This window comes from Cupressus sempervirens, chromosome 5 (genome assembly GCF_028749045.1).
Source record: "Cupressus sempervirens isolate cs-2001-9-10 chromosome 5, ASM2874904v1, whole genome shotgun sequence".
Lineage (NCBI taxonomy): Eukaryota > Viridiplantae > Streptophyta > Pinopsida > Cupressales > Cupressaceae > Cupressus > Cupressus sempervirens.
Window position 1 is genome coordinate 612,824,763 of NC_143122.1, and position 24,471 is coordinate 612,849,233.

A 24,471-nucleotide genomic window follows, 5' to 3' on the forward strand; every position below is an offset into this window, starting at 1 on the left:
AAATGTTATTTTTTAATGTTATTTTCTTCATTGTTTTGGAGTAATTTTGATAATACTAATACTATTGTTGTCACAGAGGGCCAGTGGTCAGAGGGAGGGAAAGGAACCTGCAGTCCCTTAGTAGCCCCCCCTAAGGAGGGCCCTTTCTATATTGATTTAGCAGAGACCGATGACCCGATCGGTTCAATTAAAAAGGTGCTAAAGAAAATTGGCAGAGAAATTATACGTTTGGCAACCATAAAGCCTACTACTTAGGAAATAAAAGATAGGGGGTTTGAATTGTTGCACACCTCTGAAACCTTAAAAGTAAGTATTAATGAAATTTTTAATTATAACAAGAGTTCAATAATGGTTTTTATGTTATACTCTTTTATGACATTAATTAAAATATGGATGCATTGTCTTTACAGAGTTTTTTGTGAGATTTCAAGCCCCATACCCATGATGAGGGTGCTGCAAGTGGTTCAAGTAGATCACATGTGCCATTCCCCACTTGTGTTTTCCACTGAATATATATAGGAATGATCATAATCATTGACAATACATGCTCGAACAATCCTTTTTTTTAATGCTCTAACAATCTTGTCCATGTTAGTCCACGTGTTCTATATTTATGCATGCTCTAACAATTTTATTCTTCAACTTGAGATCAATTGTATCCTATGATGACGCTGCCTCCATCCAAGACAACCACAAATCTCTTTCCGACTGTTGAGTCAACAACACGCAGCTTACAGGCATCAATTGTTGCATCATCTACTGGTACACAAATCCCTCTTTTTCTCTCTTTTGTTATGTGTTTAAGTGTTATGTGTTTAGGATGTAGATTGTAATGACCCCCCTTTGGTATTCACTCAATGTTTAAACTTTTTCACAATTTTATGATTCCAAATCATAAGAAATTGACTCCATTCATAGCTTGGATATACAACATTATGTTATAGGTCAAACTTCAATTAGCTGTCTTTAGTTATGAAAGATTGTAATATTGAAGATCATCTTCTCTTATAGTCTATTATCACAATTATATTCTGATGCAAAGTCTAATGGCTCAAACACTTTTAAATAAATCCTCTCAGATGGTTTCAAGTAGTATTTAGTCATTCCAACCCTTAGATCATCATATTCACCATGTGGTGCCTTACAAATGCACCTTCACTATTTGGTTCAATAGTCACCCTACCATTCCTTTCTTTGTTCACTGTCACCTGCATCTAAATCATGTTAAATTCATCATATTTAAAAGCCTTAGTACCTCTCCCACAAGTTACATTTTAATCATAGAAAGTGGGAGTGGCACATTTTCCCAAATTACTTCAAAATAGAAATAGATTGTCATGTTTCCTGTGATAGCAGAGATCTAAAAAGTAGTTTTGCTTGAGAATAACTTACAAAACCCTTGCACAAAGTTAACCAAACATGAAAATCTCTTCAAGAAGAAAATTAGTAACTTTTGAATGGCAAGAACCTTATTGAGTTACCAGTGTCAATCTTGCAAATTAGAAAACTGTCCTTGTGATAGTGAAGTGCAAAATTCTTTTATTTATATCTTTTCTTCATACACACACCCCTTTTCTCGATTACAATACTTGTGTCTTATAAAGACCTTTCTTTTTTAGCCTTTTTCCAATCTAACTGACTCATCAAACTGAACAAAGACTCCTTGGATGCCAACTGCCCTTCATAACTATCTTATGATAGCAACAAATAGTTTTTTTTTAACAACTTTTTAACATCAATTATCATTTGTTCTTTTATACTTCGTGACAAAGACTTATGAAACTTATGAAACTTTTTTCAATAGGAGTTGTAGCATCATTTCCTGGATGTTCCTATGTTCCTAGTATGGGAATGGTGAAGGATGTCCTATTGATCATCAACGACAATGAAGGCATTCCATTAAAAGTAGCCAAAGTTCCAGGTACTTTAAAGTTATTATTATTCTATAGTGATATAATAGTAATTTAGTTTTTGATCACTCTTCATTCACTAATGATCCCATGATTGTTTTGTAGGGAATGATGTTTTTTGGAAAAAAACTTGGTGATGAGTGTTTGCGAATATTCCATCCCACCCTGTGTACCTGGTGGAACATCATATCCTAACTAAAACCCCAAACCACTATTTTGATTTCATATCATTGCTAGAATAGTTTTCCTCTTCATCCATTTCTTGAACTATATTAAAGGTAGCTTCACTTCATTTATGAGTCTAACATGTTTTTTTTACTTAAAAAGTGGAATAACCAAGACAAACCATTGAAGGATGATCTTATAGAGAGCATGACCCAACTCTTTGGACCTCATGCATTCGAGAGAAACAAGCTCCTTGGAAAAGTTGGCTCATGTTTGAAGTATATTAGGGACCAGTACAGAAAAGGTTTACAGAATAACCCTAGGTATGAGCATCTGCCCTATGTTCCTAAGGCTGAGTGGCAAGCTCTGATTTTGGATGGAAAGTATAAAGCTAACAAGAAAAATAATATTACACTAGTAGAGAGTACAACAAGGTATGTGATACTATTGATAATGTAACTATGTATTAATTAACCTCTATATTTATACTATTTATCATATTTCAAACTTTTCATAGATTGCTTGAGACATCAAAGGCAACAAAGGCAAGACTAGAAAAGCACGGGACACACAAGCTCGACTCTAGTGGTTTTTTGAAACTTCAAGCATGAGTTGTAAGTATTAGTAAATGAAAAATTGTATCAATTTTTTTTTATATTGTGATGGGAAATGATAGGATAGACTAGCTTGTCTATGCTCCTGATCCTCAACTTTTGCAACTTTTGTATTTCCTTTTGATATTTTAACTACCCTCCATTGGTTGATGAAACAATGCAAGTAAAATTCACCATACCACACAAAAATGTAGGGCTCAGAGTTCAAGAGATGCCTCATAGAAGAGGATAAGAGAATTTGCTTCCAACAAGGCTATAGAGCCATGGCTGAACGACTACAAGCTGAAATTAGTGTGGAAGGTTCTAATAATGATGCATCTGAGCCACAAGTAAATAAGCTAAATGAAATTTATTTCAAACTGAATACTTTACCAATTAGTCTATTTGATGTTAAGTTCCAATATAAAGTGAGTACATCTGTTTTAAGCAAGCAATGATAACAATGCGTAGGATGTTGGAATACAACCTGACAATCCTTCTACACAATCTGTGGATGCTAAAGGTTCACATGATGTGCATCCCAATGGTGGAGGTATACATTTCCTATTAAAGAATTTATATGTAATTGCAATGGGTGTTTGGATTAACATAACATTTTGTATAGCAGCTATAGAGGATCGAGGGGTCGATGTTCATGAGTGTGTTGACGTTGAGTCCAGACAAAATGATGTGGTTAGATCAGGTAAAGAGCACCACAGTTATGTTATTTAAAATAATTAAATACTTGTAACAATTATAATAAATTATTTTTAATTTAACTCTTTTATTTGTTATTGCAGAGGACCCCCCTTTGCAACAACATAGGAATTTGAGATCATCCAGAATAGAGAACTAAACAACTGATGAGGGGGGAATTGATGATGACACTGATTCTCCTCTTAGAGCTTACATAGAAAAAATAAATAGAAAGAAAAAAAATAGATGATTGTCATCTACATACCTTAATTGATAATGACTGAATTTTATGTCTCAATGAATTTAATTATGTGCTAATGAATGTTCATGAATTGTGTGTTAATGTAGAATATTGATGAATGTTGCATGTTAATGAATCTAATGTGTTAATGAATGTTATCATGTGATATTGATTAATGTTACATTTTAGTAATGGTTGAAAGAATGAATGAATGTTAGATGTTAATGTGGAATGTAGAGTGATGTTAGGGGGAGGGGGGTGGGGCCAAATGAGCTTCCACCTTCACGTGGTTGGCCCTGTTTAGTAGAGAATATTAAACTATTCTCGAAACAAAGTGAAGCTTAATAAGATACTAAATATTTCTCTATTTTGTCATATGCTTAGATTGTTGTCCTATGCATCTAAGGCTTAATGCTTTGAACTATCATGAAGTTCTAAACTTGTAGCTTTTTTATTGCTTCCTTGGATCTCAGCACTGTCTTGGGACTGTGTTATCACCAATGATACAATTATCATAATTAACTAGGGAAACCCTTGATGAGCACTATCTTGGGACTATTTTATCTGAATATGCTGCTGCTTGGAAGAGGTTATTTTAAGCAAAGGGAATTAGGATTTCATCATATTAGATAGCTTTCCTGACAAATATATCTAACTCTTGGGCTTCAAATCAATTGTATCCATGAGCTCATGGTCAAATACAAAGCTTACCTCCAAGTTTCAAATCTTCCCACCCATACTCTCTGAATTTTATATCGAATGGGCCCTTTGTTAGTTCACTAAGAATAATTGCTGCTTGTGTCAAGAGAGTCCAAGATATTAGAATATGGAACTGTTCCCCATAATCTTTGCTAAATTGAAACACTGTAAACTCCAGCTAGGTTCATGGAGAACATTATAATGTTACTGCACACCTATTTTCTTAAATATGTACCCTACTTGTAGAACGCCTTGAAATAGGAAAAACCCAATTTTCTAAGCTAAAAGGCCCATGTATGCTTATACACAGCTAAACAAATAGACATATATTATGAGAACGGGATTGGCGCATGAGAGTTTAGATAATAAACATCTTGTGTTTATTTTTACGTGGTAGAATTATGAGTTACCATCAGACAAAGAATCTACAAATTGTTCAACTTTTATAAGTACAAATATTATATTCATATTCATTGTTAAGATTTAATAAATAACAATTTTTTGGTCATGAGACAACCAAATTTGGTGTTGGATACTTGCATTTCAACATATTACATGCTTCAGAGAGAATAAAACAAATATAGAAGAATAATGAACTGTGGTGGATGATTGAATAGAGTCCAATTTCTTGGAGAGTTTAGAGTGATAGATTAAAAGTCAAATTATAATGACTAAATGTTGAAGTTTAGATTATGCTGCACTGGGTCCCATACCCAGATCGAGTCCAATTCATATAGTTTGTAGGCCTTCCCCAGGTCTGTAATAGATGTATCTAGAATAATTTGGTTAGGACACCCTTGCCCTTGCCATATCAAGGTTGAAGCTAGATCCCCACAGCCGATCTTGGAAATAAAATAGTATGAAAAATTACAAAAAAAAGAATAAAATACTGATATGTATATACCTTTAGACATTTTATATAATTATTGAGTGTTGGAAGTAGTTTGACCACTAATGATTTCTTTGTTTTATACATATGCCATAAGTATTAAACCTTTATAACTTTTGATTTAATATTTGGCATTGAATTATTGATTGTGTTTCATGGTTAATTTAGCTTGTTTTGTGCAAAATGTGGCTGTTTCTAATTTTTATTTATTTATAATGTACTTTTAGCATGATTGCTGAAATGTTACATTGCTAGCTATTAATGACAACTATATTTTGATTCACTTTTTTTTAGGGGAATGCCAGAATGCAAACTTGGACTCAATGATAGGGTGCTACTAGAAGCTCAAGGCAAAGCGTCAAAGAGTAAAGCGATTGATTTGGATGACATCAAGTTTCATCAGTATGCAATCAAGCTCATTTTCTTATTCAATTCCTTAAACTATCAATTTTATCTTATATTAAAGTGCTTGCAAATTCCTTGATGTTGTACTTGGTCTTTTTTTCCCTTGAAAAGGCATATGTTAATTTCTATTTCTTTTGTTAGGTGTGTTTGTCTTGCTCATTTTGAAAATGATAGAACTATGTCCTTCATACCTCCTGATGGGACTTTTGATCTTATGAACTATAGACTTAGCACACAGGTTTGTTCATATATTCAAGAGAATGCATTTTTTGTCAAATATTTGAAGTTTTGTTATGAAGGATATCCTTCTAAAGTAGGTTTCACATCATATCATAGGTTTCATATTGATGATTCTAGTTTATGAACTGGTAAACTAGAGATCCTAGTTGATCAATACTTTCTTCTTATTAAAGGAAATTGCTCCCTATTAAGAGGGATCCTAGACACACCTAAAACTCCAACCTTGGTGTCATCCTAATTGGACAGAAGAGATCATAAACATAGTTTGGAGGAAAACAACAACAGATGAAGATGTACTATTGATTTTATGAACAGACTGATCAAGATACATTTAATATTATCATATTTTTGTCCATATGATCTAAATGAATAGTTTCCATCAACTGACTCATTCCAACAATACTAAAGCCCTGACCAAACCTCCAACCACATGCCATAGCAAAATTCCAGATGGCATTCAAAAATTAGAAGCAATCTGCATGTACAAGTGTCTCTAATATCTTCCAAAAGTGATGTTTCTTTCAGAAAGTGCCTTTGAAATTTCTTTAATTTCTTTCTCAAACTCTTAGTATCCTCATACCTTGCAGGATGAATATGAAATAACAACTAATATCCTGTTGCTGCAAATATGTCTCCAACTGTCAATACTTCTAGTTATAGGAGCATCGATGGTCTTAGAAGAATACGACAGTGCTAATAACATTGATGTCTAGGAGATATCTAAGACTTAGTCTAGAATCACACACAACATACCAATACAAGAGAATATGCTAGAATTTTCAATGCAATCTGGGGTGTTATCTCTGGTATTTGTTTTGTGTATGTAGGTTTGAGTAGTCACTGAACTCTTCTATATTACACTGAACTCTCCACATGATTATGTACTATTTGAATCTTCTCTTCTAGCAATAATAGGAATAACACTCCTGATATAGTTTTGATTTGCAAACCTACTTTTAATTAGCAACACTATGGAGAAGTAATACCACAAACTGGACCATGAAGGACAATTGTCTTACCATAGCCAAAGATTTTTGAGGGCTAGTTAATTGTTACCCTAGTTGTTGAGGGTGGGCTCATTTTGTCCAATTTTCACACTTTGATATTAGTTCTAAGTCTATGCTTAGAATAAGGGGCACCAATGAAGATTAAAAGAATTATGAAGATAGGACTGCTTGATTTCAACTTCAAACCTTGGCAAATCAACTACGTTATCTTGTAGGCATCATGGCTATCTATATGGTTGAGAATAAATATATGTTGATATTATAAAACCTTAAAGCAATAATCAAAGAAATATCAAAACTTTTTCAATTTATTGGGATTTAGAATTTCATAAAACATCCATGATGATATTCACTATAGTGGAGATAGGAAGGATGTAAAATTTGGATGCTCTTGTATGAATTAGGAAAGATGTAAAATATGGACATTTGTATATGAGTTTGTGATTCTCTTCATCTTTAAATTTTAAATCTTGTGTGTGTGTGGAGTAACATGATACCAAATTACCATCCATTGCATGTCATAAGATCTCAGATATATTTGATTTTTAGGCTCGATGCTAGAACAAAGAAGTGTAAAAGTGCATAATGTCAAGATCTTGCAAATCTTATAGCACATAAAGAAATACTTGAAGCTTATGTTACACTTTTGGCAATTGCATAGAATAGATTCTAGAACCGTTAGCCTTGATTATATCTAGCAAACAACTTAATCTCTTGCTCATATTTCCACCAACCCAAAGACTATTGGGTATGTACAGGTCTTGCATATGGTAAAGGCCATATAAGCGATCCTACTGATGTTACTTTGGAGGTGAATTGATCATGACATTGCCTATCTATATTGTGTTTATAGATTTAATGTTTATTGCCAATATACTATTTTCTTCTGTCAATTAATTTTGTTGACCTTATACTACTGTCATGCTGTATATATTGCCTTTATACTATTGTCACTGTCTTGATTTTGATGTCACGATGATGACTATTAGTTGAACTTATAGAAATTTTAGTGTCTCTCTATGTGTTGTCTTCTTCCAACAATAATTATTGATTACAAACATATATTTTATGAATGATGTCGAGCAACGAGAATTGCTGATCTCAACTACACAAAATGGAAGTGCCAACTATTTGATTGTTAAAAACATCATGTGCTCAACAACCATTTTTTGCCTAATTCAAAAGAATATACCTATTTCTTGAGAGTAGAGATTGTTCACTAGAATAAGCAATGCCCTTCTGAATAATTTTCAGTCTAAACAAATTTTCAATAACCCTTGTTAGGAAATCACAATATTAATTCTCAATGTGGAATGCATTCAATATGTTTTTGATCATGCTAACAACAGTGATCTATATTTAAAAATATATATTTGAAATCTGAGTCATCAACTCTGATCAATCTTTTATATAACAATACAGTAACGTGTCTCATAGCAATGTTCTATCTTTTATGAGTCTGCCATTATTTATTGAACTATCCTTTATAATAATAGAATGACCTATTATAGCTGGAAATCGTTGTATTCCATCACAAATATTAGGCATAGAAAGTAAATAGTTTGTAGGATTCAGCAAGCGATATTATAGGATTGTAACAGTTTTGTACAACACAAGGCTTCCTAACACCACTCAACCTCCTATCCTAAACTATTATTAAAATTTACAAAGTAGGTTGTGGTTTAGGTATTTCTTCTTTTGTATTGTATTCAAAGATCATGCTTTAGTATACAACTTCCTATTATCTCTAGTTCTTTGTTGCAGACCCATCATAAATGCTTTGTTAATTTTGATGCTTGTATTGTCATAGGGTCTGTATAAATGGTTAATCAATTGTTTGTGGGGTGGTGATAAATATGTAATTCATGATTAAATTAAAATGACTATTTACCATAGTCATTCACAAATGACTGTAATATTCCTTTGATCATTTCATACAATCTTTTTCTTTATGTTCCCAAATTATTTATTCCAATTTAATGCTCAATCTATTTAGTTGATTAAAATATATGGAAAGTTCATATGATGTCTATTGTAGGGTCTATTAATGTGTATGTTGAAAATAGTTGTTCATCGCTCTACAAATTGCTATGTATAGCTACTGCACATTTGATAACGTACTGACCTTAATACTATGAGGCCTATTAAAAGCATCTCTTTGCACATATATTTATCACTACATTAGACATAGCCACCCCTTTACTGCAAGCATATAATTATAAATAAGAGATAATGGCCAAATCATTGTAGAAGGTACATTAGACTTTGCAAATAATGGTGCCTTCATCATAAACAACCACATTTATATGTAAGACATTGATTGTTTTCACAATCAATTAAATTATATTTGACAAAATTGAATATAGTAGATAATGTAATAATCATTTTGACATTGTCACCGTAACCCTAAATCTGCATTGCAGTAAGCATTGTTAAATAGGATAATTCTTTACGATAATAAGTAAGATTCAAAAAATAGGATCATTTGATCATCATTCGACTCTAGGAAGGAATAAGCATTTATTGATTTCTCTATGGTGTTAGCCAGTTATTTGGCATACCTTCTTGTAGAAAATCCCATGTTTCCAATTCCATAAGAAAATATAAGATTTCATTAGTTGAATAGGTTGTTTTTCACAGGATGGCAAGATCGTTGCTCTGATACCTCAAAGAACTGGTGTCAAAAATAACTCAAATCATTGATCTTGCCTAATAGCAAGAATGGTTTAGTGGAGGCTCAATGAAACACATGCAATAGGAATTCTTGGAAAGAGATATCTCTAATTAGAAGGCAACAATAGAGGTGCTCTTTGTGCCTTGAATTTTTTGACAAAACCTTATGAGTATGGGGCCACGATATGACTTGATGAGAAGATAAATGCTATACTTGCATGATTGGAACAAATAGTTGATGTGCAAGGCACTTAATATAGCACTTTTTGTGCCTTGAATTTCTTGAAAAAACCTTAAGAGTATGGGACCACAATATCATTTGATGAGAAGATAAACACTATACTTGCATGAATGGAACAAATAGTTGATGTGCAAGGCACTAAATATAGCACTTGTTTTATCAATGCCACCTGGAAGGGCATAAGGCAAAGGATTGTGTGTGGTGAGAGCTTGAGTGATTAGTATTGGCCAACATCCTTCATTATTACAAAGTTCTACACTTAATTTTGGAAAACATAGAAATTCTTTGTGTGCCCTATTACTAAAGCTGAAGGGCACTACTATTAAAATATTGGCATGAGGTATGAGAATTCAAAGCATGGCACATGTACTTGTAGAGTTGCAAAGGAATTTCTTGAATCCCAAGGAAAGCAAATGATGAAATATAGTTTGCAATAACCAACACCACATTCATACTATCATTCATGCACCACTCGTTATGCACCTTACCAACTACATGCATAAGTACCATTTTGTGCGCCTAGATGGAAGGGATAACCAAGGCTACACGTTCACATTCCCCAAATTAAGAGAAAATGGCCAACATCCACATAAGTGTATTGATTTCCCTCTACATGGGTTTCATGACACTCAACATCAAATAAAGATTGCCCAGCCTTAATGCAAATATTTGTGTTGTGCAAGAAGACCGCACAAATGATCCACGCCAAAAAACAAAAGCAACAAAAAAGACATAGCTAGACAAGCTTGTCCAAGTTGTCAAAGTAAGTGGTGAATATGGCTTCAATGATGCACAAGATGACCCATGAGAAAAGAATGGTGTTAGCAGAGAAACATGGTTATGATATGAGTAGAAATTATACCCTCTGATATTTCTGAATGGTGAAAGTTAGTTCATGATGTTGTGCATTTGTTCAAAAAAGAAAAAGAAGAGATTTATGCTAAAGTGTAGACTAGTAAAGGGAGAAATAAAAATCAATTATGGTAGCATTCACCTATTACAATAAGGTGAAGTCCTTCCAAGTTTGGAATAGTTTGAACAAAGGCCTATTTTTAGTAGGTTAGCTCTAGCCAACTAAGTACTCAGAGAAGATGTAAATGGTTAATAGAGTTAGAGAGAGAGAAGTTGCTAGTGGATACCTAATGTAAGAACAACTTCCTATTTTGTCCTTCAATTTTAGTTTTGTCTCATTGGCATTTCATCAAACAATTGGGGTGCAATGTCTAAATTGAAACTGAGTATCCACCAAAGAAATTACAAAATACAAATCCTTTGTATAGGATTTATGTCAAACACTTGCATAAAAATAGAAATCTGATATTTTAATTGTATTAGGAAAACATAAACCCAAATACTTAGCACCCAAGATAAACTTCACCAAAGTTACTGTGCTTTAAGCATCAACATTTTCACAAACACTTGTCTGATATACCTTATTGAAAATGTTCATAGATTGAACAGAGGCATTTCATTATATATTTTGCATACAATCTTCAAATGTAAGGAATCAATTTTAGTAAAAATGTCGTTACTCAATGATTTAAGCAACATAAGTATGACATATTAAGGCTTGAGAAGGAGTGAGGCAAAGGGAGGCGACAAGGGAGGTGAAGCTTCCAGCTACGTCATTCTCAACTACCTCCAACATCAAACCAAATCAAGACTCTTAAACCCTAAGTAACTTCATTTGGTGACATCTTATATTTGAGCAAGATGGTGTCGTATTAGTGCTCCTTCCATTATTTCATGATATATTATTATCATGCCATCCAATCGGCTATAGGAAAAAGATGATTCCTGAACAATTGAATTAGCAATACGGTCAATTTGCTTTGCATTTGGACACTTGGTTTGAGGTTCATCTCATCGATTCTGATTCATCACATGATCTTGATCTGATTACACCTCGATAGAAAACATTGAGATTTCCTAAGCCCCAAGCCCAAATCATGTAGGCTTCACTCCACATATCATAAAGCCTATCTATAGAGTTGAGCATTCTCACACCATCTGAGAGCTGATGCAGGTGAAGCTTCCAGCTATGAGATGCCCAACTCTATATACGGGCTTTATGATATGTGGAGATTGAAGCCTGTAAAATTTGGGCTTATGGCTCGGGGAATCTCAATGTTTTCTATCAAGGTCTAATCAGATAAAGATCCCGTGATGAATGAGAATTGATGAGATGAACCTCAAACCAAGTGCCCTAATACAATGCAGATCAACCATATTGCTAATTCGATTGTTCAGGAATAATCTTTGTCCTATAGTCGATTAGATGGCCTGATAATAATATATCATTAAATAATGGAAGGAGCACCAATAAGACACCATTTTGCTCAAATATAAGATGTGACGAAATGAAGTTATGAAGGTTTTAGGAGGTTTGGATTGGTTTGACATAGCTAGAAGCCAGCAAAAAATTTTCTTTTTTTGTTTTACTTTGTATCTGTCACAATTGTGATGTCTGCCACAAGCATTGTGATGGGGTTTCTCTGGCAGTGATGCGAACTTTCATCTCAATTGCAAGGGTGTCTGTTACACTTGCGATGTCCACCACAATCATTGTGATGTGGTTGCTATGGCAGTGACACCAACTACCATCGTAATTGCCAGTTTTTTCGTCATAATTGCGACATTCGCCACAAGAATTTCAATGGGGTTGTTGTGGTGGCAACGCCAACTATCATCACAATTGCAATGTCAACCAAAAGAATTGCGATGGGATTGTTGTGGCTGTGACGCCAACTGTCATCGCAATTGCCAAGGTGTCCATCATAATTGCGATGTCAGCCACAAGCATTGTGACGGGGTTGATTTCACAATAAAGTGGTTGCATAGTGACGGATAGGTGTCATAATTGTGACAGTAAAGGATAGATGTTGTAATTTTTGATTAAAAAATAACGATGTCTATTACTGTCATAGTGGCAACACATTGTTGTCATAATTGTGACACATAGCCGTGACAAATCGATGCCAAATGCATTAGTGTGTAGATGAACTCCAAAAGTCAGTAGATAAACTCAAAGAAGCCAAAGTGTCACCACAAGAACCACCTCAGATCATTCAAACTACTGGATGTCCATTTCTACTATCTCCATCACCACCAAGAATAGCCATACAAGCTCATCAAGAGCCGAGTGCAACAACAGGGGTAGATACAAGTATAACAATACAGATAGCAAGTGCACCCCTAGTCACAGTGATACAAGAAGAGGATAAATAAGAAACATAGGATAAGGAGGAGTTTGCAATACAAACTTTGGTTGACTTGCCAAAACTAGGAACTCCTACCAAACCTGTTTAGCAGCCAAGTATTAAAAATATGACCTTACATGTCAGTACACCAAGCTCAAGTTCTACTAAGGAACCAGGACCATTCATTATGGTTTTCCTAAGCTTGATGAAGAAATTTAAATACCCTATTATTATTCAAGCACTTTAATTGAAGAAAAGATGAATAAAATATAGAGTGCATTGGATAAGAGAAGGAGGCAAGAGGCATTGAGGAAAGAATACAAATACAAGCAGGCAATGAATGAGATCAAAAATATATTCATGGATGCATTGAGCCTACAACCTCTAGATTCACGCAGGCCAATCCTTGAGCAACTATCTGATATAGTTGATCAAGTGAATAATAAAGATCATGATACAAATTTAAAACTCATGGAATGGTTAGAAAAGTTTCTAGGCATAGTCAACCAAAAAAAATCCAATAACATAATTTTAGGATAGGTTGACCTAGCTAAGAAATTGGATAATGTAAAGATTGTGTTAGGGAACATCTTTTCCCTTTATAGAAAATTGTGTGATTTTTCTAGGTTCACACAAGAAACAAATCCAAAAATTATGAACCTTGAGAGCAAACTAAAGCTCTCTAGCATGCAACTATCCTCAAATCTTGCATATAGTGAGAAGCATTTTTCTCAAACACTTCACACTCAGAGGGAATTAGCTGCATTATCAGCAGAAGAGGCCACTATTAAAGAAAAGATGACTCAAATACAAGCCTCTATCACTCCCCATTTGGAGATATTACATAAGGAGCAAATGTATGCAGAAATAGTCTTGAAGAAGGATCCAAATATTTCTACACATGAAGGACTTGTTGATCTAGCAATAGAGCTTGCAATCCAACACAAGTCATTGGATATTGCATTGAATAACTGGGATGCAGCTCTCAAGATACTCCTTGAGGTAAATAAAACATTTTTTGCCAAGCATGGCATTACCAGTTAAGACCGTTTGACATAAAGTGTCAGAAAGGGGGAGAAAATATTCAAAGGAGGAGATAATGTAGGAGATAATATTCAAAGGTGGAGATATATTAAAGGAGGAGAAATTCATATAGTAAAATAAGGAGATAATAGGATCAAAAGGCAAGAACAGGTCAGAAACAGGTCAAAGAATAAAGTACATCAGGCACAATGGCACAAGACATCAGAATTCATGACATAATCAACTTAGGGGGAGTTATAAGGTATATTGTTGTTCACAATATCTTTTTTGAAATTTTGCATGAAAATATTGTATATATAATGGTTGGATCATGAATGATCAATTAAGTGTCTTTTTGACACTCATGTCAAAGGGGGAGATTGTTGATCAAATAAGTAAGATTGACAATCGAGTGTCAACACACTTAACCATTTTCACTGCACATGTCGAGTTACATATAGTGCTAAGAAGACAAGAAGATAGTATGTGTCGAGCAAGTCACAGTAGGTGCCGAGCAAATGAGACAAATATGTGTCAAGTAACTCAGGATCCAATAGGCATTGAGCAATGAAGAAAACTAATAGGTGCTGAGTGACACAGTAATTCTACAGGAGCCGAGTAACACAGAAACATAGTGGATGCTGAGCAATCTAGAATAGATGATGTTGAGCATCAGTATTACTTCATGTGCCGAGAAACACTAGATTAGCATAAGAGTTTGTGCCAATACAAACCATGATGTGAAATGGTTATGCATGACTCATGATAGGACAAAAGGATAAGATCAAATCCTCACAACCATGTATGCAATCCTCATGCAGCCAATCAAAAAATTAGAGATTGCATGCAGCCAATGGGTGAATTTTTAGGATTTGAGCAGGAACATTTTATCCAAAGATGCATAAGAAACCACTAATCTTTACAAGGGAGTCCTGACGCCATTGAATAGAGAAGTGAGAAGTGTGAAAAAAAGAAGGAAAAGCATAACCTATTATTAAGGTCATTGCAGAACATTTGGTGTTAAAGATTAAGTGGATAGGACAACATTTACACATCTAGTTGATCAGAACAGAACAAGGCACACAATCAGCAGATCAGGTCTAGCAGAGATCAGTTATAGAAGAGTAGATCAAGAGCCTGAGATCAGCATTAGAGAGTGCATTAGATCAGGTGTATTATTTTAATACTCTCTCACAATTGTATTAGGAATTTGGAAATCTTATTGAGTTAGGTGGGTTTAGCAGCTCTATGTAAATCCTTTAACAGAGTGGCATTCTAAGTTGAATGTTCTTAAGTCCTCTAACAAGGCACACTCCTAACAAGGTGTTGAAATCCTTTAATAGGGTCACATTTAACAGTGTGTTGTAGCCTTTAATAGGGCAGGCCTTTAATAGGGAAAACCATCAGAAGTGGTTGAAATCAATTGCTGTAGTAATTTTGTGGGCATCATCCCCACCCTAGTTTTACCTTCTTATTCCTGGAGGGTTTCTGGGTCACCAAAATCTCAAGTGTTAATGTGGTGATGCATGTTTGTTTCTTATGATTGTTTAATGTTTTTATGCATGGATGTTAATTTCAGTTATGTGTTATTAAGTGTTAAAAAGTAGTTAAAAAGTCTAGTACTTCTGATTCACCCCCCCCCCCCCCCCCCCCCGCCGCCCCCCTCTCCCCCCCCCCCCCACTCTTAGAAGAACTCTTCCCATTAAGACATTCCAACAAGATTTACCCTCTATGGAAAGTGTGAGCTATCTCTTTCCATCCATAAATGGTTGCTATCAGTTGTAGCTTGTGTGATAATTCAACAACTTGTCATTCTCATCATTAGTAGAACATTCTCTATATCTCGCTAAATCTGCCATCTGCATCCTTTTTGGTAGTAATCAATACTCGCAACAATTGAAACATTAATGCATATCACCCTACAATTTTCCAATAATCCTTTTATGGAGTGCCTTGTCCTCACGCTCACGTGAAAAAATGAAGGTTTGCCACCTGTTTTGATTATTCATATGACATTATTGAAAGTATGCTCCCTTTCCATCACAACTTGTGTTGATGATGGCAATAATTTGAAGTCATCACGTTCAACTAATCTCATGACACCATGCCCAAATTTGGTCAACTCATCTACAACACCATTCCCCTCTTGATATATATGAGCCACGCGGATCTCATGGTAATCTTCCATCAACCTTTGGATTTCAGTGATTATGACTTTAATTGACCAGTTGCATCGACCCTCACCCTTAACAGCCTTAATAATAAGCATAGACCCCCCCTCAATGGCAAGCTTATTGATTCCACAAGCTCTCACAATTCTCAACCCCCACAGGAGTGCCAAAGCTTCAGCTTCATTATTATAGCCTCCTCCACAATTTCTAGTATAAGCAACCACCATATTTCCCATATTGTTATGAAGGACACCACCCACCATGGTGCTACCCATCATGGATGAACCATCGAAATTTAATTTGAACCAAGGCATAGGGGGTGGGTGCCACACCATCTTCTTTCTAGCCAAGACTTTTGAATTGTCAATTTTTTCCACAATTGATTCAACATTCCAAGTAGAAGCCCATTTCATATCTAGTCCACTAGGGGAGTTCAGGGGCAGGGGGCTTCCAATGCCAAATCTTTTTGCATTCTTTTAGGAGCTTGATAATCTACTGGGCCACCCCCAAATTGCTAGTGGATTGTTCCCTAAAAATCTTATTGTTCCTCTCCTTCTAGATATGCCAAGTAACATATGGGGGGTAATCAAGCAAAATTTTATGAGGTATGGGTTAGAAACTAGATTGTTCGAATGAATAAATTGCTTCAATTCACTCCCCATTCACCACTAGACCTCCCATAGGGAAAGAACTTCCTTCCAAACATCTATGGCAAGGGCCAATGAATAAGAACGTGTGGAATAAACTCCACATCTTGAAGACATAAAATGTAGCCGCTAGCAAGTTGACACCCTCTATGCTGGAGGTTATCAATAGTGAGGATCGACCCATAAAAATTTGTCCACCAAAAGTAGTTTATCTTGGGTAGGATCCAAGGGTCCTTGGCTTTTCTCTAATCGGTCTAGGCCACCTCCCCCCCATACACCAAAGATAAGAAGACTTAACTATAAAATCCCCTAGGGATGTGAGTTTCCAAATGAAGGAGTCCTCAACTAGAGTGAGGGGGATCCTATAGTTGTGGAGAAGGTTTTTTAGCTCTGAGCAAGCCCCTACTCTAATTGCTCAAGGTTCTAGAAATTAATCCATTTTCTATCAAGGGTGATGAAGTTTCCAATCTAAGGGCCATACAATCTAGTACACATCTCATGTAGAGTTAAGAACTTAGTATGCATGAGGGGGTTATCATGAATCCATTGATCTTCCCAGAACTCAATAGAACTACCGTTCCCCATAATCCAATAACATCCCTTTCTTAGGATCTTTTGAGTGTTAACCACATTATTCTAGATCTTGGAGGCTTGGGGGAGATCATGTGCCTAAGGGAATTAGTGGGGAGACAATCTTCTAAAATATTTAGCCTTTATAATGTTAAACTAGCTATCCTGGGAGCTTACCAAATTCCAACCAATTTTGGTTAATAGGGCCTTATTAAAGTGTCCTATTCCTCTTAAATTTAGACATCCAAGAGCTTTTAGTTGAAAGACTTTCTCTTAGGTAACCAAATTCATTCTTGACTTCTCTTCGATATCCGACCATATGAAGTTCTGTTAGATTTTCTCAATAATATTTATGAACCTGCTTGAGATTTTGAAAATGGAGAGGAAATACACCAAGATGCCCTATAGGGAGGTGGAGAGAAGCTAGAGTTTCCCAACATTACTCAAGATTTTTCCTTTATAGCTCGCTAGCTTTGTTTGGAACCATTCAACCAGATCATTCCAAAAATGATTAGTGACTTCCTTTATTGTAAGTAGTAGACCAAGATAAGTATCTAGGAGGGATGCCTCCTGGCAACCAAGAATACCTATCACCTTTTCTCTCAAACTGGAAATGGTGTTAAAGAAAAAGACTTTTCTTTTCTGGTAATTTATGCTTTAACTTGATGCCAGCACATATTGATTCAGGGTGTCTTTCCATTCTTTGGCTTCATGGATGGAGCAGAGGATGGAGGAGATGGCAAATAAGAAGTATTATCAAAAAATTGGTGGATGATTTGTAGGGGGCACCGGGAGGTAGGTTTAATGCCCTTAATTCTACCAATGTTAGTCAAAGAAACTAAATTTCTACTTTGAACTCTTGCTATAATAATAGAAAAGTAGGGAGATAGGGGGTCACCTTGGCGAAGACCTTGGGAGGAAGAGAAGAAATTGCCAAGGGCTCCATTAATGATCATCAAGAATGTAAAAGAGGTAACCACATTTTCTATAATACTATTAGCCTTCTCATTAAAGTTGAGTTTAGCAAGAATAGCAAAGAGGAATTCATGCATGACCTTATCATAGGCTTTGGAAATATTCAATTTTAGTGCCATACCTTAGTTCCTAGACCTTTCCATAGAGTGTATTACCTCATGGGTGGTTATAACCGAATTGAGTATCTACCTCCTAGGCACAAAGCATTCTGAAAGGGGTCAATGAATTTGTCTAGGAGGGGCTTGATACAATTCACCATAACATTAGCAAGAACCTTATAGATTGTGTTACAAAGGTTGATAGGTCTAAAGTCTTCCAGACTCTGAGGATTGGTTTTTTTTTTGTTTTTTGTTTCATAGTTGTTTTAAAGAAAATTAAATTGATACAATGAAAGAAAGGAAAGGAAGGGAATTATTTTCTTATTTTTGGCTTTATTAGGTGCATGGATTACTTTAAACTTAGGAAGTAAAAGCTACACACTAATTGTGAAAACAATATTTTAAATTTACTTTTGAATATTAAACTTATGAAAAGAATTGAAAGCTACACACTTATTGTGAAAAAAATATCATAATAATTTCTTTTAAAAATAAATTCAATTATTTTCTTTAATTTTCCATTTTGAATAAATAAAAATAATATTTTATTTATTTTCTCTATACATTTACACCTCCCTTTATCCCCGCACCTTATAAATCCATGTGCATCATAGATCCTACCTTCTTAAAAAAAAATCAACTATTTATTTTGCCTTATATAGTGTACAATTGATGAAACATAGATGAAGTGTGTAAATAATATCTTTATTCCCAACCATTAATTTTACCTCTTAATCGTATCATTTATGGAATGTAATGAAGTGTACAAAAATGACCTTCATCTCCAATGGGTAAGTTGACCTCTTAATCATATTATTGATGGAATGTACATGAAGTGTATAAAAAGGACCTTCATCCCCAACCTTTCATTTTGCCTCTTAATCTCTACCATTTATCAAACACATAGATGAAGTGTATAAATAAATATTTGTTTCTAATCATTCATTTTTCCTCTTAATCCCTATCATTGATCAAATGTGAATGAAGCACATAAAAAAATCTGCATCCCAAATGTTCATTTTGTCTCTTAATCTCTATCATTGATGATACACACACACACGCACACACACACACACACACACACAAATAAGACCATTGCATCCTCTTCTTTGGATCACTTTTAAGCATGAGCCTATCAAGGATTTCCAACAAAAAGTATTCTAAGTCGCTAATACCAATAGAATATTTTTTAGATTTCTATTTTGGCTCTATTGGTTATCATTTGATTTAAACATCTATCTTACATTCAATTAGATATTGTTAATGTTCAACCCAAATCCTATTTTACTATTATTTGTTTTCACCATTCATATCACTAGGAAATGGAATACCAATAGATGTAATTCATGAAGACCATAAATCCCAACATAAATCTACCCCAAGATGATAAACAAGAGACCACAAATCAGATAGGGAAACACCATTACTAGAGCATGCACAAATATCCTTACCCTCATTATTCATCTGGATGGTCACAGGATTTAAAAAATGGTCCAAAAAACCCATTTGAGCCATGACTGGCACAAATTTCAATTAGTTCACCATGAATATAGTTCAAGATCTTCAAGCTCTTACAGTAGGCATCACCATGAAAATCCAATAGTGAGGTCAAGACCATTATTACTCTACAAAGATTTCATCGATTGCCTCAATGTTGAAATATTTCTAGAGGAAGCACACGACATGTCCAAATCCTACCTAGACCAACTCAAAATGGGATTTTTTGATGGCCATAAAAATGCCAGAGATTTAAAGATATGCACCATGCTTCCTATAATGCCTACCTCTAGTTTACTTTTCATGTTTTATATCCAAATTATTTTAGGCCAATTTTATGTTTATGTTTTATGATTAGCAGTACTTGGTTATCGGATTTGATTGGATGTTATTTTAAACTCAATTTATACATGTGATGAGCTACTTGACACTCGGTTATTTCATGTGCTTATGATTATTTTGATGATAATATATGTATTTCCATATAGTGATTTCAGGTATTTCTTCACAATAATTAGATAGATGATTTATATCTAGTTTCTATGGTTGTGTACCCCATACTTGCATGTGTATAGAATTTATGTTTGATTTTTCTGATGTGCTTGACAGAGGGAGTGGTAGTCACCTACTAATTAGGATCTATACAATGCACCACTCCTCACCATTTCTTATTTATTTCAGATTATATATGTGTACATGCTCTGCTTTTATGTAGATTACAGGTACCAAATATTGCCTTCCCTGAATTACTTGGATGAGCATGCCCTATCACAATATCTCAATGGTAAAAGAGTGGAGATAATTATTGTGTCCAAATCCTAACCTTAAGCCAATTGTCCTAGAAAGTAGGACAAGTATTTGAGTTATTTACCCATCCAAATTCATGAAGTGATGTGAATTTGTGATGTCGACCCTGAAGTTTAAATCTGTACTTTGTCTTTCAATTGGGTTTTCTATTTGGATTTGTGGGTTTGTTGTGATTTTCAATTATAAGTAAATCAAATAAAATATTATTTTACCATTTAATTTAACAAAAAATTTATAAAGAAAAATCAATATATAATAAATTGAGAAATTATTTAAATAAAAGAATTAAATTTAAAAGATTTAATTAAAGTTATAATATATGTGGAATTATATTTATTTAATTTAATAATAATTTATTTAGGTTTCCAACTCCTATTGCAGTAGCCTCCTTTGTGATGGTACAATAATTACAACATCCCACATAGAAATTTTTACATTGGTCTTCCTCATTTGATCTACCACACTAAAATAAGCATTGGATGTTCTTCTAGAAGCCTTATATGTAGAAGCTTGAGGTGGGATAGTTTGCGGGTTATTCACATTATCTCTACTTTCACACTGGCTTTACTATTGAGGGACATTAGCAGGTTGAATGACATTGTGTTTCTAGGAAACTATTTGTACATGTAGTGCTACACTTGATGTTAGAGTCTAATTAGGAGGTTGAGAAGCAACCTCTGCCACAACTCTTCTCTTGCTTCTTGTATTGCAAGCATAGGAATCCTAGTTTACATTACTATGCTCTTCCATTAGGTAGTTCATGAAAGAACATTCACCCTACCAAAAAGTATCAATAGATTGATTAGCATTGTGTTGTTGGACAACTGCTTGCTCTGGTATAGTTAAAGAAAAATAAGATTCTACCTTCTGACACATGCAATATCCATAGGAGTAGTTACAAGAAGAGCAAAAATATTGATCTTGGGAAAGATTTTTCTAAGGGACTAAAGCCCTATTTAGGTTCATGTTTGAAGACTGGGGGTGGTTGATAGGTCTATTCTGATTATGAGGGTTGTCGATAGGTCTATTCTGATTATAGGGGATATGACTCTAGTTTGGAGGTCTACCATGAATGGGACCTTGACTCTGGACTTAGAGAAGCTTATTATTTAGAGCTTGTTGCCTCTTCATGGTCACCAACTCATTTCACATCTTTTGTACTACTACACTATTGTCGTTCATCTTCTTTTCTTGATCTAGCATCCTCCTTTCTACATTCTGCATCAATGTTTGCATCATGCCCTCAATCCTATCAATTTTATTAAAGGATGTAGAAGTTATTGGGACCACAGCAAGAGGCTGACTTATAGAGGAAACATGAATAGGGGCTATAGTAGGCTAATTATTGGGCAAGTCAAGGAAAAAAGGCATTGGGGGCCATGGAGCTAACTTCTCTCCTTGTATCAAAATATTTTCAGCTCTTATAGAAATATCATAAGCATTTGGTAGAGTGTCCCCTCCCATAGATTGTAGAGTGGTAGCAATGTCACTATTGAAGGCTCTGAGATAATACAAGAATGCATTACTAGGAGAGGGCTTCACTACAGTAAATATCCTATCCCATGTCTTCTAAAATCTATAATTGAAATCAGTCATACATTCATGGGTGGGGGCTCTTGATAGTTATCAATTGTTCTAAAAGTGACAGGTGATCACTTTTGTCCTCAAAATGCTTGCATAGGGCTGCCCCTAACCTATCCCACTTAGTAATAGAGTTATGATGCAAACCTCTATACCATTGTAGTGTCTCTACTTTCAAGGATGAGGCCATAAACCTAGCTACTACATCATTCTCAATGATATTATGAATATTGTAGACAATAGACACCTCTTGACTATGCTCAATGGGGGAGATAGAGGTTTTCCTAATAAACTCATGTATACTCTTGAGAGTTGATGCTGGTATGTCATGCCTTTAGACTAATAGAAGGTAGCTCCCACCATTAAAGGTGACAAAAGTGTGAGTTCTAGCCCTATAAGAAAGTGTTCTATCAATATGAGCAGATGGTATTCTAGGCTGAGACCTAACAATAGGAAGAGTGGAGATAGATCTTGTAGGGTTATGTGTTACTATCATACTCCTAACTAGTGATAGAGACACTCTAGCCTTTCTTCTTGGATAAGAAAGAGAAAGCTCTTGGTATTGGAAATTACCTCTAGAAGATGCCCTTGTGCATTTCTTGGGCATCAATTACAGAAACTATGGTCTAGAAACTAGATTGTGCTTGAAGCTTAGAGTCACTAAGCACTTTTGAACAATGAGCCTCTTGAAGGCTTTATACTGAAGGTAGTACTATCTCCTTGACGTGAGCATGGAATCATTTCTCGATGCTATTAAAATTTAAATGATTAAATATATGGTCCCATTGGGCATGCCAAAAACTATTGTCACAAAAGCTTGCACCCTTGTCCAAAGTTTTTACCTAAGGACAACCTTGTGAAATATGGAAATAACCTACAAGAAGTGGGACTTGAACTATGAGGCTAAGTCTTTGGAGAAGGTTGGTTTACTCTACGATTAGGATGCACTTAAACTATTTTTGAAGAGAAAAGGGAGAAGAAAGTCATGAAAGCAACTACCTAATCTATTCTAAAAAGGTGATGCACCAAAATAGGGTGTTTAGATCAAAAATCTACCCATACATTCACAATACTATTATAATGATAGTCCAAAGATATATGGATTTGCAATTTCTTTAATCTATTAACCACATAAAGATTAGACAACCACATGAGTGAAACAAGGAAAAAAAATGTTTCACTTCTTATCATTCAGGGCCAAAAGAGATACAAAAATTCCAATTATAGATATTCACAGTACATTGAAGAGCATAGTACATCAATGATTGAAAGAGATAAGATAGGATGTCATATAACTTAGAGGCAAAGAAGGAATTTATAGTAGCATGCCAAGGCAATACTAAAAGAGTACAACATTTTCTTTTATAGTACAAGCATAACTTAGATAACTTATATTATAACACAAAATTCAATCACTACAATCAAATCTATAGAGAATAATAACTATAAAATTGGAAAGATCTGATTATAGTGTGAATCCGTACAGAAGAAGCTCACTTCTTCATGAAAAAAAGCTCTAAGAGGTTAGGAATTGCATTCATTAACTTCTAACTAAATGGATGGATCAATAGGTGGTGGTGGAGCATCTCTTTGCATTTTTCAGACCTAGAGAATGATGAAAGTGGTTGTGGAAGATCGAAAAGAGTGGATTCATAATCAAGGTGTTGCCTCTATCATTGTTAATCTTGCCAAATTAGTCACATTATTTGGTCAATAGGAGTTAACCATCAAGCCCTTCCATGTGGACCAAACATTTCCTACCAATCTAATACTCTGTTAGCAATTCAACTTTATGCATTGCATTTGACCACCCCTGATTGCAACTTCGCCACTACCTTGCTTTGATAACAATTCTTGCTAGCGAAACCGTGACCCATTGGTTATGTTACTTCACAACTTAATCTTAACATTCTTCACTAACCATCATGACCTTATGAAGGCTTAGATCTGCCACATTCGCACCATCTCCATCTTAACTTGAGGCTCCCTTTTAATCCTTGTGACCAAACAAAACAAGAGAAGTTGCTTGATCATAACTCAAAGCTTGACCACTTCTTAACCTGCTACGATCATGCACTAACTATAGATCCAAACAATCTAATAGTGCAAAGCATGCACATTGAGGATTTGAAGACTTTCCCTT